General features: G+C 43.7%; 1 protein-coding gene across 3 annotated transcripts in view; it reads left to right on the top strand.

Moving 5' to 3' along the window:
- Nucleotides 1–14,249, top strand: part of CNTN4 (contactin 4) — a 184,498-nt gene that overhangs the window by 92,606 nt on the left and 77,643 nt on the right. The window contains exon 1 of one of the 3 annotated variants that reach the window (XM_044300928.1): nt 10,708–10,833. The exons of 1 other annotated variant lie outside the window; for it this stretch is intronic. The gene's annotated coding sequence lies outside the window, so the exon portion shown is untranslated. Of the gene's footprint in view, nt 1–10,707; nt 10,834–10,985; nt 11,013–14,249 lie in introns of those variants that run through there. One more of the 3 variants, XM_044300929.1, reaches the window with a different exon arrangement.

The raw sequence follows: 14,249 nt of genomic DNA, 5'->3' as shown, positions 1-14,249 counted from the left end.
CTCTCCTGTGTGAAACTGTCTGCTGAGCTGTGTATCTAATCCTATCCTGTGTGATACTGCCTGCTGAGCTGTGTATCTAATCCCATCCTGTGTGATACTGTCTGCTGAGCTGTGTATCTAATCCTATCATGTGTGATACTGTCTGCTGAGTTATGTATCTAATCCTATCCTGTGTGATACTGTCTGCTGAGCTGTGTATCTAATCCTATCATGTGTGATACTGTCTGCTGGGCTGTGTATCTAATCCTATCCTGTGTGATACTGTCTGCTGAGCTGTGTATCTAATCCTATCCTGTGTGATACTGTCTGCTGAGCTGTGTATCTAATCCTATCATGTGTGATACTGTCTGCTGGGCAGTGTATCTAATCCTATCCTGTGTGATACTGTCTGCTGAGCTGTGTATATAATCCTATCCTGTGTGATACTGTCTGCTGAGCTGTGTATCTAATCCTATCCTGTGTGATACTGTCTGCTGAGCTGTGTATCTAATCCTATCCTGTGTGATACAGTCTGCTGAGCTGTGTATCTAATCCTATCCTGTGTGATACTGTCTGCTGAGCTGTGTATCTAATCCTATCCTGTGTGATACTGTCTGCTGAGCTATGTATCTAATCCTATTCTGTGTGATACTGTCTGCTGAGCTGTGTATCTAATCCTATCCTGTGTGATACTGTCTGCTGAGCGGTGTATCTAATCCTCTCCTGTGTGATACTGTCTGCTGAAACTATGTATCTAATCCTATCCTGTGTGATACTGTCTGCTGAGCTATGTATCTAATCCTCTCCTGTGTGATACTGTCTGCTGAGCGGTGTATCTAATCCTCTCCTGCGTGATACTGTCTGCTGAAACTATGTATCTAATCCTGCCATGTGTGATACTGTCTGCTGAGCTGTGTATCTAATCCTATCATGTGTGATACTGCCTGCAGAGCCCGTGTATCTCAGCAGTCACGTATCACATGCAATGAACATTATGCAACGCTTTTTTCTCGTATTCTGCAGCAGATGCAGAGAACATGATGGGGCTTGTAGTCCTGTGACAGCTATTAATCTTTCCTCCCGTCCGTCATTTCGAGGGACAGTCCGCTTGCAGTGCGCGCCTCTCTATACTTCAGTGAAATCTCCCCGTTATCACCCATTTAATTTTGGGAACAGACGACTGTAGTGTTCTCTAAAGAGACAGGCAGTGCAAACAGCTCTCTCTCCACATGAGAGTGACAGCAGTCTCTTATATCAGAGCTGTATTGAACGGTGACTGGTCCATTACCGATGTGCCATCCTCAGCAGTGACTATGGAGGAGTAGGAGCCTCTTAACCAGCTCTTCCTCTGTCCATCAGTGCTCTGCCGTCTCCCCAGACACTCTTCCTGCCATTGTCTATATGCTTCTGAGTGCTTCCCTGACATAAATGTTGTGTCTCTGAGGGGACACGAGGGGCCCAGCTCGCTGGCGGCCCCAAATCAGCTAACAACACAGGCCCAGAGCAGCAGACTGTAGCCTGCAGCAATGCAACTGCTCAGGCAAGATATGGCGGTACTGTGCAGGAGATGTGTGCGCTCTCCAAAATACATATTGTGCCCATTAACCAGTCGACTTCTCGCCCTCACCCCTCAGATACCCATTCAGAGTACACCTGCCGCTGAGGCACGACGCCACAAAACAGCAGCCCCAAGTAAAACGCAAAATGTCAGAGCAGATGTTCTATGCTGAATCCGGTGTCAACGTAAGAGCGGTTATATATACAGTACCTGGTGTAATGGGCGCGGATTTACAGGACAAGAAAGGGTCGTCAACAGGAGCAAGAAGGAAGGAAAAACCGCAACACAGAGACAGAGAGAATATTCTTGTACATAGGAGCAGTATTATAGTAGTTATATTCCTGTACATAGGAGGCAGTATTATAGCAGTTATATTCTTGTACATAGGAGGCAGTATTATAGTAGTTATAGTCTTGTACATAGGAGCAGTATTATAGTAGTTACATTCTTGTACATAGGAGGCAGTATTATAGTAGTTATATTCTTGTACATAGGAGCAGTATTATAGTAGTTATATTCTTGTACATAGGAGCAGTATTATAGTAGTTATATTCTTGTACATAGGAGCAGTATTATAGTAGTTATATTCTTGTACATAGGAGCAGTATTATAGTAGTTATATTCTTGTACATAGGAGGCAGTATTATAGTAGTTATATTCTTGTACATAGGAGCAGTATTATAGTAGTTATATTCTTGTACATAGGAGCAGTATTATAGTAGTTATATTCTTGTACATAGGAGGCAGTATTATAGTAGTTATATTCTTGTACATAGGAGCAGTATTATAGTAGTATATTATTGTACATAGGAGCAGTATTATAGTAGTTATATTCTTGTACATAGGAGCAGTATTATAGTAGTTACATTCTTGTACATAGGAGGCAGTATTATAGTAGTTATATTCTTGTACATAGGAGCAGTATTATAGTAGTTATATTCTTGTACATAGGAGCAGTATTATAGTAGTTATATTCTTGTACATAGGAGCAGTATTATAGTAGTTATATTCTTGTACATAGGAGCAATATTATAGTAGTTATATTCTTGTACATAGGAGCAGTATTATAGTAGTTATATTCTTGTACATATGAGGCAGTATTATAGTAGTTATATTCTTGTACATAGGAGCAGTATTATAGTAGTATATTCTTGTACATAGGAGCAGTATTATAGTAGTTATATTCTTGTACATAGGAGCAGTATTATAGTAGTTATATTCTTGTACATAGGAGCAGTATTATAGTAGTTATATTCTTGGACATAGGAGCAGTATTATAGTAGTTATATACTTGTACATAGAAGTAGTATTATAGTAGTTATATACTTGTACATAGGAGCAGTATTATAGTAGTAATATACTTGTACATAGAAGTAGTATTATAGTAGTTATATTCTTGTACATAGGAGGCAGTATTATAGCAGTTATATTCTTGTACATAGGAACAATATTATAGTAGTTATATTCTTGTACATAGGAGCAGTATTATAGTAGTTATATTCCTGTACATAGGAGCAGTATTATAGTAGTTATATTCTTGTACATAGGAGGCGGTATTATAGTAGTTATATTCTTGTATATAGGAGCAGTATTATAGTAGTTATATTCTTGTACATAGGAGCAGTATTATAGTAGTTGTATTCTTGTACATAGGATGCAGTATTATAGTAGTTATATTTTTGTACATAGGAGCAGTATTATAGTAGTTATATTCTTGGACATAGGAGCAGTATTATAGTAGTTATATTCTTGGACATAGGAGCAGTATTATAGTAGTTATATTCTTGTGCATAGGAGCAGTATTATAGTAGTTATATTCTTGTACATAGGAGCAGTATTATAGTAGTTATATTCTTGTACATAGGAGCAGTATTGTAGTAGTTATATTCTTGTACATAGGAGCAGTATTATAGTAGTTATATACTTGTACATAGAAGCAGTATTATAGTAGTTATATTCTTGTACATAGGAGCAGTATTATAGTAGTTATATTCTTGTACATAGGAGCAGTATTATAGTAGTTATATACTTGTACATAGAAGTAGTATTATAGTAGTTATATACTTGTACATAGGAGCAGTATTATAGTAGTAATATACTTGTACATAGGAGCAGTATTATAGTAGTTATATTCTTGTACATAGGAGCAGTATTATAGTAGTTATATTCTTGTACATAGGAGCAGTATTATAGTAGTTATATTCTTGTGCATAGGAGCAGTATTATAGTAGTTATATTCTTGTACATAGGAGGCAGTATTATAGTAGTTATTTTCTTAACCATATTTCTTTTTATTGAAAGAAAGCAAAAGATCAGGGTCGAGACCCACACATGACAGTACAATGGTGATAACAAATTTCCATACGATCATTAAGCATACACGTCATATGTAGACAATACAAGCAATCTTGCCTTAGTGAGTAAGAAACATTAAATAAAAAGGTAAAAAGGAAAGAAGGGGAAGGAACAATCAGGAGGTATAGTAGTTATATTCTTGTACATAGGATGTAGTATTATAGTAGTTATATTCTTGTACATAGGAGGCAGTATTATAGCAGTTATATTCTTGTACATAGGAACAATATTATAGTAGTTATATTCTTGTACATAGGAGCAGTATTATAGTAGTTATATTCCTGTACATAGGAGCAGTATTATAGTAGTTATATTCTTGTACATAGGAGCAGTATTATAGTAGTTATATTCTTGTACATAGGAGCAGTATTATAGTAGTTATATTCTTGTACATAGGAGCAGTATTATAGTAGTTATATTCCTGTACATAGGAGGCAGTATTATAGTAGTTATATTCTTGTACATAGGAGCAGTATTATAGTAGTTATATTCTTGTACATAGGTGGCAGTATTATAGTAGTTATATTCTTGTACATAGGAGCAGTATTATGGTAGTTATATTCTTGTACATAGGAGCAGTATTATAGTAGTTATATACTTGTACATAGGAGCAGTATTATGGTAGTTATATTCTTGTACAGAGGAGGCAGTATTATAGTAGTTATATTCTTGTACATAGGAGCAGTATTATAGCAGTTATATTCCTGCACATAGGAGCAGTATTATAGCAGTTATATTCCTGCACATAGGAGCAGTATTATAGTAGTTATATTCTTGTACATAGGAGCAGTATTATAGTAGTTATATTCTTGTACATAGGAGCAGTATTATAGTAGTTATATTCTTGTACATAGGTGGCAGTATTATAGTAGTTATATTCTTGTACATAGGAGCAGTATTATAGTAGTAATATTCTTGTACATAGAAGCAGTATTATAGTAGTTATATTATTGTACATAGGAGGCAGTATTATAGTAGTTATATTCTTGTACATAGGAGCAGTATTATAGTAGTTATATTCTTGTACATGGGAGCAGTATTATAGTGGTTATATTCTTGTACATAGGAGCAGTATTATAGTAGTTATATTCTTGTACATAGGGGGCAGTATTATAGTAGTTATATTCTTGTACATAGGAGGCAGTATTATAGTAGTTATATTCTTGTACATAGGAGGCAGTATTATAGTAGTTATATTCTTGTACATAGGAGCAGTATTATAGTAGTTATATTCTTGTACATAGGAGGCAGTATTATAGTAGTTATATTCTTGTACATAGGAGCAGTATTATAGTAGTTATATTCTTGTACATAGGAGCAGTATTATAGTAGTTATATTCTTGTACATGGGAGCAGTATTATAGTGGTTATATTCTTGTACATGGGAGCAGTATTATAGTGGTTATATTCTTGTACATGGGAGCAGTATTATAGTGGTTATATATAGTCTTGTGTTTTATTTTCCACCATGTTTTGTGGTTTGTAGCATTTGGGAATAACACAGTGATTCATTCTATATTTTATATATTTTGTTGTCTGACTTGTCTTCTGTGTAATGTTTTTTTTCTCCCTGATATTAGGTTTTAGTGACATCTGAATAGTTTAAGCTCTTTTTTACTGATTGACAATAAATGTTCTGATGTTTGATAACTCTTTTGGGATCTGGAGGTTTTTGTATCAGTAATCTACAGCTGGTAACATACTATTGTTTTATATCATAATTCCCTTGAATCACATAAACCGGGAGCCTTTCTGAGACTGTTTTAAACAATCCATGTAGAGCTGAAGTCTTGGAAAAAATCTTCTACGGTTTCACAGATTAAGGGCTCGTTCACACTACCTTTTTTTTTTTTAGTTCCTGTAACGGCACCGTTTCAGCAGACAAGGGGTTAAAGCCCGTTTAGGCGATATGCCCCTTTCCGAGAGACAGGCACAGCTACTGCAGAACACCAACCTCCCGAACTGGATACAAAATAGCACTCCAAACTGGAACCTCACAAGTAGCTGTCAGTCAGACGAACAGGAAAAGCGTATCCGTCAGCTTACACTCCTGGCAATCAGTCTCCAACAGCATACAGGGAATCCCCCAATAACGAGACAAGGCTCCGTGTTGAGGGTCAAGCAGTGATCTGATCTGCTGGCACACCCAGCCTGGTTTTTATTACAGTTTTGCAAATACTACACATCCCCACAATGCATCATGGTTTCCTCCCCTCTGTCCCGGAGACGACCAAAGACAATCCAATTATCTCTCAGGACAAAGGGGAGATCGCCAATACACATGTGGAGACAACAGGACAGGAATCACCACCCAAACACACAATGGCACACCCCCACAGCAAACACAGACATTTAACATATCCCCAGATAGCTCAAGTCTGAGTGCATATCATTAGGTGAATGGCACTCAGAATACACGAATACAATGATATTAGCTATCTGGGTGCCCTCACATAACATACAATTTAACCGAACGCATAATAACATAAAATACAATTCTACAGACAGATTTAAGCTGTGCGGCCGGTCTGTCTTCTCCTTTACAGTTACTATGGGCCATAATCCTGAGGCAAGAGGCTTTTAAACAGTCCTCTCCAAAACCCAGTGGCGAGGTTGGTTTCGCCACACATCTCCCCCCCCCCAGGGAAGACTAACCAGATACCTGACCTCACGCCGGTCGGTACCTGAGTTAGTCTGGCAGGCCACCCACAACAAAATACTGGACCTGCTGAATTTCGTAGCATGTCTCTGTCCAGTGAATCCACCAAAGTTATGTTGGAAGCTGGTACTCCCGGTCTCTGTGTTGCTCCCTGGTTTGGAGTGGAGGTTGCTTTGTGGGCAGGGATCAGCGGTACTCAGCCCTGGTGCCAGCGCTACCACGGAAGAAGCCTGGTTGGAGCCTGGTTGTTGGAGGGGGAGACCGACTGTCTCTACCCCCTGTGCTGTAAGTGCAGAGACCACGGTCCCATCTGCACTGTTGTGGGGCTTACTGTCTCCCCCTGGTGCGTTAAGCTGCCGCTGGGGAGAGGGGGTAGCGAGCTCCTCTCCCATACATACTTCCAGCCGCTGGGGAGAGTGACCGACCGCCTCCGCTCCCAATACAGTGTCCTGCTGCTGGGGAAAGGAGACTGGGCTCTCTATTCCCTGTAGGACACTCTGCCGCTGGGGGACAGGACCGACTGTCTCTGCCCCCTGTAACTCCGCCTGCCGCTGGGGAATGGAGACTCGGCTCCCAATTCCCAAAAAATCATGCTGCTGCTGGGGGGCAGGAACAACTACCTCTGCCCCCTGTAACTCAGCCTGCCGCTGGGGAGGGAGGCCGCTGCTCTCCCCTCCCTGCACTTCACACTGCCTTCCCGGCATATCACTCTGCTGCTGGGGGGCAGGAACAACTACCTCTGCCCCCTGTAACTCAGCCTGCCGCTGGGGAGGGAGGCCGCTGCTCTCCCCTCCCTGCACTTCACACTGCCTTCCCGGCACATCACTCTGCTGCTGGGGGGCAGGAACAACTACCTCTGCCCCCTGTAACTCAGCCTGCCGCTGGGGAGGGAGGCCGCTGCTCTCCTCTCCCTGCATTTCACACTGCCTTCCCGGCATATCACTCTGCTGCTGGGGGGCAGGAACAACTACCTCTGCCCCCTGTAACTCAGCCTGCCGCTGGGGAGGGAGGCCGCTGCTCTCCCCTCCCTGCACTTCACACTGCCGCTGGGGAATGGAGACTGGGCTCCCACTGTCCCGCAACCGTAACTTCCGATGGAGGTCCACCCAACGTGGCAGCTGACCGTCACCTTCTGCCCGGTATAGTAGGGTCGTAGACACTAGATTCCTCACGAACTTCACGTATTTCTCACCTGGATTGGGTCCGAAGAAGTTCAGCCGCAACCACATCATACGGTCAAATTCCTCCACCGAGTATCTGTACTCCACTGCTGGTTCCATCCTGGTGCTTTTAGGGTCACTGTACTGAGACATGCGTTGCCCTTAAATTGTAGAATCCACAGAAATGGTGTCTCCTGTAGCTGTCCTTCTGGCTGTAGGAACGATCCCGCTGCTTGCCACCAATGTAACGGCACCGTTTCAGCAGACAAGGGGTTAAAGTCCGTTTAGGCGATATGCCCCTTTCCGAGAGACAGGCACAGCTACTGCAGAACACCAACCTCCCGAACTGGATACCAAATAGCACTCCAAACTGGAACCTCACAAGTAGCTGTCAGTCAGACGAACAGGAAAAGCGTATCCGTCAGCTTACACTCCTGGCAATCAGTCTCCAACAGCATACAGGGAATCCCCCAATAACGAGACAAGGCTCCGTGTTGAGGGTCAAGCAGTGATCTGATCTGCTGGCACACCCAGCCTGGTTTTTATTACAGTTTTGCAAATACAGAACAGATACAACATATCCCCACAATGCATCATGGTTTCCTCCCCTCTTTCCCGGAGACGACCGAAGACAATCCAATTATCTCTCAGGACAAAGGGGAGATCGCCAATACACATGTGGAGACAACAGGACAGGAATCACCACCCAAACACACAATGGCACACCCCCACAGCAAACACAGACATTTAACATATCCCCAGATAGCTCAAGTCTGAGTGCATATCATTAGGTGAATGGCACTCAGAATACACAAATACAATAATATTAGCTATCTGGGTGCCCTCACATAACATACAATTTAACCGAACGCATAATAACATAAAATACAATTCTACAGACAGATTTAAGCTGTGCGGCCGGTCTGTCTTCTCCTTTACAGTTACTATGGGCCATAATCCTGAGGCAAGAGGCTTTTAAACAGCTCTCTCCAAAACCCAGTGGCGAGGTTGGTTTCGCCACAGTTCCGTATACGTGCCGTTTTTTTTGTTCCGTATACAATCCATATACGGTCCATATACGCAACCATTCATTTCAATGGTTCTGCCAAAAAAATTGAATGTATTCCGTATGCATTCCGTGTCCGTGTTTCTGTTTTTCCGTTGAAAGATAGAACAATGTCCTAATAATTGCCCGCAAATCACGTTCCGTGGTTCCATTTAAGTCAATGGGTCTGCAAAATAAACGGAACACATACGAAAATGCATCCGTATGTCTTCCGTATCCATTCCGTTTTTGCGGAACCAACTATTGAAAATTTTGTGTCCAGCCCAATTTTTTCTATGCAATTACTGTATACTGTATATGCCATACTTAAAAATGGAACAGAATCGGAAACAAAAAACTTAAAAACGGATCCGTGAAAAACGGACTGCAAAACACTTAAAAAGCCATACGGTCGTGTGAAAGAGGCCTAATTAGGACTGACTCTGTAGTTAATAGATACACTAATGATCACTTTTTTGGCATCATTCTAGCCAGTGATTATTGCCACATGCTGTGACACCTTTATGACTGCATGTTCCTCCTTTGATAAATCTGTCTCGTCACACATCACTTTAAGACCTCATCCACACGACCATTCCGTTTTTTGCCGTCCGGAAACCACAGATTCGCAAAACACGGGTGGCGTCCGTGTGCATTCCGCAATTTGCGGGACGGCACGGGCAGCCTTTAATATAACTGTCTATTCTTGTCCGCAAAGCGCGGACAAGAATAGAACAGGTTATATATTTTTTGCGGGGCCACGGAACGGAGCGACACACGGAGTGCTGTCCGCATCTTTTGCGGCCCCATTGAAGGGAATGGGTCCGCATCCGAGCCGCCAAAACTGCGACTCGGATGCAGAAACCAAAACAACGGCCGCGTGCATGAGGCCTAACTTAGCGCTTGGCCTTGATTGGAAAAACATGGGACTTTCTTCCATAATCTATCCCCAGGTTTTGTGGGGTACTATAGCTCTTCCCTTTTACGTCAGTGGGGCTCAGTTTCCGTACCTGACAGAACCCATGGGCATGTGTGCTGCTGTTTTGGGGATGGGGGGGGTTAGCCATGTTTTTCTGTGCATCCCCTTTAATGTGACATTTGAGGACTTTATAACTGATTAACCCTTTATGGCTCCATGATACAGTGGCTGCACATTTCTAAAATCCGCAGGAGAGATAATCAATATGAGAATCGTTCCTAACTGGAGGAAATGTATTACTTAGATTAGAAAATCTAAAATCTGTCACCATTACTGGTTGTTGTTAGCTGAGCCCTGGGAGCAGAGGTATAACGGGCAGACCATGGGGACCCCCCCCCCCCTCCTTGGGCAGAGGAGGCACATACGTGCCCATGTCCGATCAAGGACCCAATGCCACCCCCTGGCCTAGCCCTTGGTGTGTCCATTGTATATCAGCCAGTGTTTCCAGGCACAGCATATACATTCTGATATTGTGACATGCCCGGCCATGGCTCTATCTTATATACCCCCTCCTATAAATCAATGCCATCTGACAGCTGCTTATTGACTTGGTGATGCCTCCCTGTGCATTGGGCTTTGATTAGACCTAACCTCAGGGGTGCCCCCTCCTCATTATACCTAGGCACCCCCATTGTCTGTGCACCTGTCTAGATGCTTGCTTTCTGGTAATAATTAGTGCCCCCCACCCTCGCCTGGATATATACCTGTCACCTGCAGCTCGGTATCATGTTTTATTCTGTGTGTCGGGCTCCTGTGTGTTCAGCCTCAATCCTTTTCATTATAATTCTTCTGTGTGTCTCCTCCTCTGTGCCCCCCTCCTTACACCCCTTTCTTCTTCTCCTCCTCTGTTCTGCCTTTCTCTCCCTTCGCCCTCCCTCCTCTCCTCTTCTCTCCATCGCTCTCCTCCTCTGTCACAGCTGTAGATCTCTGCTCTTCTCCTCCTGGGTTTCTGTACTAATTATGTGAGTCCTGGGGGGGTTTGCTTGGTGGAGAGAAGCTCAGAGCATCTCAGGGACCAGACCAGCAGCTCCCTGTGACCAGGGCGGATGGGATGTGACCAGCTGGATTCTGGATACAGTGGATGGAGCCTGACACAGTGTATGTACGTGGTGGGATCTGTCCAGGGGCGACGGCTGGGATTATCCACTCACCACTTCTTTGTATAGAGGATGGAGACTTTGTTTCTATTGTCATTCTAGTGCTATAGGGAGCCAGTAGGAGACATTGTACCCAGGTGTCACTTGTGTATCCAGGCAGGACGTGTGCATTGTGTCAAGGTAGGATTTATATCTAGTATCCGTGGAGCTGCTCCAGGTAGAATGTATACATTGTTAAATATGTTATTCATACAGACTGTATACATTGTATCCAGGTGTTATTTACACAACATATCAAGGCAGGACTATGTATTCTAGCCAGGTGCATGCTGTCTATGTAGCTATTTAGGATGAATACATTGTATCACGTCCCTATATGATATGTACAGGTGTGCAGTTTTCATTTCATCTGATGTATACGGTGTATTCAGGTGTGATGTATATTTGTTATTCAAATATTATACACTATATTAAGGTATGAAGCGTACCAACCTGCCACATATATTATGTTGTATACATGATATCCATTGACATTGCGCTCAGCCCCTATACATAGTTTCCGTGAAGCTATTACTCATAGATTGAGGGCATTATGTATACATTGTATCAAGTTGTCATTTATAGTTTGTATGGTCTATTCTGTACATTGCCCCAAGGTGTCACATATATATACCCTGCTCTATACGTTGTATCCACCCTGTGTCCAGCACTTCGGGGTTGGTGCAGCTGGAGGCTGTGTGTGCTGTGTACTTGCAGAGATTCTGGACTGTGAGAGCAAATAGGATTATAATTACAAAGGGACAAAACTGGGACACAGAAGTAAATGTATTGTCTCTGTCAGAGCTCTGAACAGGAGAGCGTGTAAAGCATTGCCTGCTCCTCTGCCAAGATGCTGTGCAGGTAGACCCTGTGTCCCCTCACCTGTGCAGGGGGTCTTCATGGATGCAGCCAGTGCTCTCTAGGGGTTGTATATAGGACTTTGCAGTATGTATGTATGTATATATATATATATATATATATATATATATTCATATATATACATTGTGTGTTGCTAGATGTCAGGTTGTTTATGGAGTCATTGCAATGGATTATATAGTTGCTTTATGGGGGTCTGGGTATGATCTCCACCCACCCTTTCCTCCTATATTTATAGATGCATGTAATACTTTGCTGTATGTTGTCTGCAGCACATTACCCACTGAGAGGGGGTTTGTGGTTTATTATCCTATAGCCCCCAGGGTTAGACCACCGACAGACAAGTGGGTGTTTAGCCCTCACAATGTGCTTTTGTGTCCTGAAGTTGCATTTTGCTATTTGCAGGTTGCATGTAGTTGTATGTTGGCGGGATGAGTGTGCCTATGTGATAAGTCCATTGACAGTGTGTACATATGTGTGTGGGGGGGTGATAAAGGGGATGCGTGTGTGTGTGTGACTCTCTATGTGTGCATCCAGTCGTGTCATGTTTTTTGCTTCCAGTCCACATGTCAGTGAACAGAACCATAGGGGGGGTGCAGGGTGGATGTTGGGTGTTTTCCTGGTCTCTATACCTTGGGTTCCTCTATCAATGCCTCACCACCTCAGGTTATATCATCTATAGCAGAGGTGAATTTTGCAGTGTTGGGGGTGCACAGCCTTGGTAGGGTGTGTATTATGGGGGTGTGGTCGAGTCATGGGTTTGGTTATTGTATGCTTTACAAGAAGATGCACTTTGATGTTTGCTGTATCCATACAGTTAATGAGCTGCTCATATACATGTGAGGATGCTTGTAATGAGGTCTACAGCAGAATCTGCAGTCTGTCTGCCTGAGCCTCCTGGCACCGTTCCACAAGATGCTTTATGGGGGTCTCCGGTATACAGACAAATCGACATGCATTGAATGTCATATAGTATAGACCGCAGAGCTAGCACTCTAGTCTCTGGGGTGATCTAGCGCTGCCCACATGTCCATGTTCTGTAATGTGCGGATCCTGTGCTGTAGATGTCACAGACGGTGACAGGGTCCTCACCTGGGCCTGTGGGCAGGATGGAGGTGATGGGGTCCTGCTCACATCCATGGTAGACTGGGACACAATTTGGTCGAGCAGACATTGATTGATTCAGCGGTGCCTGCGCCGCTTGTGATGCGAAGAGTTTTGCATCGACTTTTATTGCAGCTGATTGGCATTTTGTTGCTCTTGCTGCGACCGACTGGCCCGGTCTGGGGGTGAACCTTGCGCCCCAGTATCCACCAGTAATTACCCCAGTGCCGCATAGAAAAAGGCCACATTTTACTGGCTGGGCTTCAGTGGATCTTTATGACTAAATCTGTGCACCCCACTATAGCTGGAATCAGTGAACCCCACTATAACTGGCATCTGTGCACCCCCAGTATAGCTGGAATCAGTGCACCCCACTATAGCTGGAATCAGTGAACCCCACTATAACTGGCATCTGTGCACCCCCAGTATAGCTGGAATCAGTGCACCCCACTATAGCTGGAATCAGTGCACCCCACTATAGCTGGAATCAGTGCACCCCACTATAGCTGGAATCAGTGCACCCCACTATAACTGGCATCTGTGCACCCCCAGTATAACTGGCATCTGTGCACCCCCAGTATAACTGGCATCTGTGCACCCCACTATAACTGGCATCTGTGCACCCCACTATAACTCGCATCTGTGCACCCCCAGTATATCTGAAATCAGTGCACCCCACTATAGCTGGCATCTGTGCACCCCCACTATAGCTGGAATCTGTGCACCCCACTATAACTGGCATCTGTGCACCCCCAGTATAACTGGCATCTGTGCACCCCCAGTATAACTGGCATCTGTGCACCCCACTATAACTGGCATCTGTGCACCCACTATAACTGGCATCTGTGCACCCCCAGTATATCTGAAATCAGTGCACCCCACTATAGCTGGCATCTGTGCACCCCCAGTATATCTGGCATCTGTGCACCCCACTATAACTGGCATCTGTGCACCCCACTATAGCTGGAATCAGTGCACCCCACTATAGCTGGAATCAGTGCACCCCCAGTATATCTGAAATCAGTGCACCCCACTATAGCTGGCATCTGTGCACCCCCAGTATATCTGGAATCAGTGCACCCCACTATAGCTGGCATCTGTGCACCCCACTATAACTGGCATCTGTGCACCCCCAGTATAACTGGCATCTGTGCACCCCACTATAACTGGCATCTGTGCACCCCACTATAACTGGCATCTGTGCACCCCCAGTATATCTGAAATCAGTGCACCCCACTATAGCTGGCATCTGTGCACCCCCAGTATATCTGGAATCAGTGCACCCCACTATAACTGGAATATGTGCACCCCCAGTATAACTGGCATCTGTGCACCCCCAGTATAACTGGCATCTGTGCACCCCACTATAACTGGCATCTGTGCACCCCACTATAACTG

This window comes from Bufo gargarizans, chromosome 7, assembly GCF_014858855.1.
Source record: "Bufo gargarizans isolate SCDJY-AF-19 chromosome 7, ASM1485885v1, whole genome shotgun sequence".
NCBI lineage: Eukaryota > Metazoa > Chordata > Amphibia > Anura > Bufonidae > Bufo > Bufo gargarizans.
Note: the sequence above shows the minus strand (reverse complement) of the source record. Positions and strands in the feature narration are given on the sequence as shown.